Genomic DNA, 6,567 nt, shown 5'->3' with positions numbered 1-6,567 from the left:
GGTTTGTTAAAAAAACAGATTCCTGGGCCCCAGCCCCAGAGTTTCTGAGCTAGAAAACCTAGGGTGGGGCCCAAGGATTTGTCTTTTTAAAAAATTCCCAGTTGAAGATAATGGCTTAAGGATCACCCTTTGAGAACCATTGGTCTCTGTTGCCTAACCACTGTTTCCTAGGAAGCCACTGTTTCCTAAGCTTTTTCACCCCCTGCTCCATCTAGATAAATGGGTGCTGCTGCTTAGGAGATGATAGGCTTCAGGTCCTCTCAGCCTATCTGAGGGCTTCAGGGACCATATCTGGACCCACCTGTAAACCACTCACAGCACAAGCACACCTTGTCAGTGATTGGTTCAGAGTGGGCACATGGACCCCTTTCTGAATGGCTGAGCTGAGACGTGAGGTTCTGATGATGGCCATTGGAAAAGAGTTCCTTGCTCTTAAAAAGATGCATAGGAAAAATAGTCCCTCTTCTTCAGTTGGACATTACTGTGCATGCATGTCACACTCGGAACCATGGAGCCATCTTGCAACCATGCGGTGAGTTAGGCTGATATGTTGAACAGATGGGAAGGAAAGATGAAAAGAACTTTGGTCCTTGAAGATGTCATCAAGCTATTAATCAAATGTAAACCCATCCTTACCTCTGGGCTTCTTGTTAGCAGGGAGAATAAATTTTCCTTACATCATTATATTCTTTATTTCTTACACATAAATAGGACTCAGCATTCTTTATTATTATCAGCCAAAAGTAATCTAATTTATATACATTTTAATCTGCTTTTGGCTTATATTTCATGCACACTTTTTCCTGTCATTTGATATTTTTCTGCATCATCAAATAAAATGGTTGTATAACATTTGTTCTGAAATGTATTTAACAATTCCCTCTTAATAGACATTTAGGAGATTTCCAATTCTGTATTGTTACAAACCATACTATGATAGACATCTATGTCCATAAATTCTTGCACAGATCCATCATGATTTCCTTAGGATAAACTTTATGGGTACACTTGTGAGATTAAAAGGTAAGCACTTTTTAAAGTTTTACAGTATATTTTACTAAGGTTTCCAGAAAGGTTGTAGCAATTTAACACTCCCACAGAGAGTGAGGGAGAGTTTCCATTTCCTCACATCTTCACCAACACTGGGTATTATGCTTTCAGAAATTTTTGCCGATTTGAAAGCAAAACATGCTATCTCATTTTGATTTACGTTTTCTTATGACCAGTATTTGTCAAGATAAAATTAAAGATGAAAAAATGTTGTCTCAATTATCTATATCACTTAAAATCTGTGTTTAAAAAAATCTGATGTGAACTCTTGTTGTGTCTTTTTTTTTTTTTTTTGTGAGGAAGATCAGCCCTGAGCTAACATCTGCCAATCCTCCTCTTTTTGCTGAGGAAGACTGGCCGTGGGCTAACATCTATGCCCATCTTCCTCTACTTTATATGGGACGCCGCCACAGCATGGCTTGCCAAGCGGTGCGTCGGTGCGCGCCCGGGATCCGAACCGGCGAACCCCAGGCTGCCGCAGCAAAGCGTGCACACTTAACCACTTGCGCCACCGGGCCGGCCCCTGAACTCTTGTTTTTACGCCCTGAATAAGCTGATAAGCAGAGTTTCCACATACGCTTTCTGTTTAAAGAAATTAAGTAGAGAAGATATGATGGGGAGCGAACAGGGCAGTTAGCAGCTTAGGGGACAGTATTTTGAAGTGTGTTGACAGACAGTTGCTCCAGAAAGCCTGTCCTAAGAGGCTGTGCACTTGTCCAAACAAATGTATGCAGAACAGGGGCAAGGCAGCCCCAGAAGACAGGTGCCTGTAAAGACTGGGAGAAGAATCAATCCATTTCAAAATTAGGCAGCTATCAACATTTTCCTGCATTGAATTCCACACCTCTGTATGTTGGCTCTAGATTCTAGAATAAACTAGTTACAAGAAAATCAGATTTCAGAACAAACAAACAAATAAATATAGATCCTTCCTCTCCAGAGGATGAAGAACATCATGCTAAATGCCTCAGGAAGTTTTTTTCCACTAGACACCTACTTGGCATGACTCGATGGAGGGGAGATTCATCCAGGTGCGTTCATTTCCATTCAAAACATTTTATTAAAAACTGCAAAAATGAGACCAGGTCTGATAGCGATGCCAGATTTAGCACATAAAAATACAGAATGCCCAGTTACGTGTGAATTTCACATAAATAATAAATAATTTTTTAGTATAAATATGTCCCAAATATATATGGCGACCCCAGCTGGGAGGATTCCTACTTGCCTGTTCTTTCCATCTCCTTGAGTTTTAACGATTCTCTTCTGGTCCTTATCTGAGGCTGTTCTTGGAACCACACAAAAACTAAATGCAATCCTTTTACAAAAAACTTGTATAAGACAGTTTGTAGCGTATAGAATTCCCAAACTGGGAACACTTCAAGTGTCCATCGACAGCAGAATGAGTAAACAAATGATGGTCTTCACACGATGGAACGTCGTGCAGCAGTGGAAAAGCATGAATTACTGCTACTTGCAACAACACGGGTGAATCGCAGACATAATGTTGAGTGAAAGCAGCCAGACTCAAAAGAGCACGTGCTGTATGGTTCTGTTTATATGAAGCTCAAAAATGAGCAAACCCAACTGATGGTGACAGAATATTGGTTTCCATGGGAGAGATGGGTAATGACTAGGAGAGGGCATAAAGGAACTTTCTAGGAGTCTAGAAATATTCCATATTTTGATCTGGGTATTATTTACACAGGTGCATACATATGTAAAAATTCATCAACCAGCACATTGATGTGTGCACTTTATCATAAGTATATTATGCCTTAGTTGAAAAAAAGGGTCTAACCTTCCTCAGATCAAGATCTCTGGTTTTCTCCAGGCCAGTTTCATGCATGAACCCATTTTGCACTATGATTTTCCTCTCTACTCCCTCCATCTAGGCTTCGTATGAATTTTTAAGGGATGTGTTATTGCTGGAGGGTCCCTGTCAACTATGGAGATGATGTTCTGTGTCCTCTTCACTCACTGTCCTCTCCTGTTTAGACGCAGTCTCCTGTGCTGGAGGAGCCCCCCGGGGTCATTCCTGGGTGTTTACTCCTCTACATCCACCCTCTCTCCCTAGATGCTCCTATTGAATCCACTGGCTTTAAATATCACATAGCGCTGATGACTCCCACATGCATAACTCCAGCCTAGTCCTCCTCCCTGAGCCCATATTAATGAATCTGGATGCAGCTATCCAGCTGTTTCCTCTGGGGATGCCACAGAATCAAGTCTCCCTGTCCCAACCCCTCCTCCATCCATCTCCCATCTGTGAAGTGGCCCCTCACCTTCCCGGCTGCCCAAGCTCCAACCCAGAAGGCATCCTTGATTCCTCCGTTTCCTTTACACTCCATGTTCAGTCCATTAGCAAGCCCTGTCAGTTTTATCTGCAAATTATATTTTGAATCTGCCCCCTTATCTCCATCCCCACTGCTCTCACCCCAGGCCAAGCCACTCTCTTCCACCTGAACTACAGCAACTCCTCCCTGTTCCATTTGCTTTACACTCGGCCCCTCCAATCCATTCTCCACATGGGAGTGGAGTGATCTTCTTAGAACAGAAATGAGATGATGTCATTCCCCTGCTCCAACCCTCTGATGACTTCCTGTCATCCTTAGAAGCCCTGCTCCATCTGGCCCCCTCATGGCCTCTTCTTCAATCTCATCTCATCTCATCCTCCCTCCTACCTTCCACGTCCCAATCACACCAACTGCTTTTCAATTTCTCAAACACGATGTATTCTTTCCTGCCTCAGGACCTTTCTACTTGCTATCCCCTCTTTCTGGAATGATCTTTCCCCAGCTCTTTGTGTAACCGGCTTCTTCAAGTCTCAGCAATAACGTCCCCTCTTGAGCCCTTCTTTACCACCTTCCGTAAGATGGCCCCCTAACCTGGTCATAGTCAGCCTCTTTTATTATTCCTTTTCAGCACTTATCACAAACATAATTATTTTTAATTTATTTGCTGGTTGCCATCTCATGTCTTAGAACACAAGTCCACTGAGCACCAGGAGCCCAGCCAGACACTGGGTATATGATGATTTCTCTTCCGTCCTCCCACACTCACCAGTATGCAGGCTCACTGTGGGCAGGTGAGGTGAGTTTCTTATCCATCGTGTCAATGGTGTCTAGCCCCATGCCTGCCAGGTAGCATGTGACCAGTGAAGAGTGGCTGTACTAACTTGTATCAGATGAGTGAGTGGTACAGCCAACAATCTGCACACACAGGACCTAAATTCCAAGTCACCTTACATAACTGGAGACTTATCAAAAACAAAGAGAATGAAATTGAATACAGACAGAGTGCAAACATAGTCTAGGGAAAGACTTAATACATGATATTATGGCTTAAAACTAACTGTGGCCTCAGTCCTACAGCTAGATTAGGCCTCTTATACTAATACTTTGTATTTGTAAAGGGCTATAAAAAACATTTGCAGAAAACACCTTCACAGTAATTATATAATTTAATCCTCACAACAACCTAGGTGGTAGATGGGGCAGATAGAATTATCTCAGGTTTACATATTAGGAGACCTACATGTAGGTTAGTTAAATGATTTCCCCAAGGTCACCCAGCAAGGCAGAGGTCGGGCAGGGACCCTAGGCCTTTTCTCCAAGGCTACATGAGTTGTATGACACATTTGTTCTAGGACCAAAGGAATATTCAAAATTAAACCTTCATATCCGGAAGTATATACACGCATCTCTGTTTCCTAAAGTACGCATTCCCGGAGACAATAACTTGGCCCAGTTCACCTCCCTGGGCCTGACCTGTCCCGGGGCCCACTCTAGACAGGGGCATCATCTCTGCTTTCTTCTGGAGATGGATCATGTTATTTAAAACAGGGAACAGCCAATTTATTGACTACAAATCTAACTGGATTTTTTTCCTAAGTCTAATTGTTGCATTTACTTAATGAAAACTTTTTGCAGTATATATACAGAAAAATGCACATAAGTGTTCAGCTTAACAAAATCTCACCAAGTGAATAGGCCCACGTGCCCAGCACCCAGATCAAGATATAGAACAGGACCAGCTCCTCAGAAGACCCCATGGGCCTCTCCTTCGTCATATCCCCCACAGGGTGGTAGCATCTTGAATTGCAACAGCTTGGATGAGTTTTGCCTCTTTTCTGCTTTGTATAATTACCGATGGATTTTTTGGTCTCTTTTACCCCAAAACTCAAGTATGTCCACCAGGTTTTAGGTTCAAACGACTCCTTTATTGAATACAGCCCCGTTTCTTTACCCTGGCATTTGAGGACTTTTATGTTTTGCCTATAACCTATGTTTCCCTTCTGGCTTCCAATTCTCCAGGAGCCTGGGGTTAATCTTGAGTCTTTCTCTCCCTTCACATCTCACTGCCATCAGTGGTCAGGCCCTGTGGGTTCATTCCAACAGCGGAAATCACTGAATACTCACTAAGCATCTACTATGCGGCAGGCACTATGTGAAGAGCCGGCACACCGAGTTTCATAAATCAAGATTTCTGCCCTGGAGGAGCTGACAATTAGGGAGGCAGGGGAGCGGGACAGAAAAAACAAATCGTTTCAATATAATTTCACTCTAAATGCTAGGAGGTACACTGAGGTATACTTACACCAGCCTAGGGGCTCAGGGGAGGTTTCCAGGAGAGACCAAGTGGAGACTTAAAGGATGAGCAGGAATGATGCAGAGGAAAGGTTAAAGTGATCCGAGCGAAGGAACGGCGAAGCCCCTGAAGGGTTTTTGAGAGGAAAACAGAAACGGACACAGCCACACTCCTCCTGCCCCCAACACCTGTGTTTGAAGGGGGCAGGAGGAACAGGAGTCTGAGGAGGAGACAGAAAAAACATGGCCAGAGAAGTAAAAGAATCAGTGGGAAATGCAGCCACAAAGCCCAGGGAGGAGAGCTTTAACTGAGAAAACGCAGTGCCAGCTGTGCCAAATCCCTCCAGAAAGTTCCAGTAAGATGCTCACAGAAAAGATCCCCTGGATTGTGCAATTCAGAGAAAAAGGCTAATTTACCTGGGCTGTTTCAGAGGAAAGCAGGAACGGAAGCCAGATTGCCAGGGGGTGAAGAGAGGAGGGACATCAGAACGAGGAGACAGGGACTGAAGCTGGGCTGAGAAAGGGAGAGAGGTGCAAGCGCTGGGGAGGATGCAGGTTCTAGAAAGGAGTGGTCAGCGCTGAGATGCAGAGAAGAAGCATACCTGAGGGAGGGAGGTGTCTGAGGGATCTTCAGCCCAGAGGCTGGCAGGAGGGGTCCCTCAAGGGTGGTGGGGCTGTGGAAAAGGGACATGGGTGGGCCGGCCCCGTGGCTTAGCGGTTGGGTGCGCACACTCCGCTACTGGTGGCCCGGGTTCGAATCCCGGGCACGCACTGACACACCGCTTGGCCGGCCATGCTGAGGCCGCGTCCCACATACAGCAACTAGAAGGATGTGCAACTATGACATACAACTACCTACTGGGGCTTTGGGGAGAAAAAGGGAAAAAAAAGGAGGAGGATTGGCAATAATGTTAGCTCAGGGCTGATC

The sequence above is a fragment of the Ceratotherium simum genome, chromosome 21 (assembly GCF_057802395.1).
Source record: "Ceratotherium simum simum isolate JZ-2026a chromosome 21, ASM5780239v1, whole genome shotgun sequence".
Taxonomy (NCBI): Eukaryota; Metazoa; Chordata; class Mammalia; order Perissodactyla; family Rhinocerotidae; genus Ceratotherium; species Ceratotherium simum.
This window is presented reverse-complemented; position numbering follows the sequence as displayed.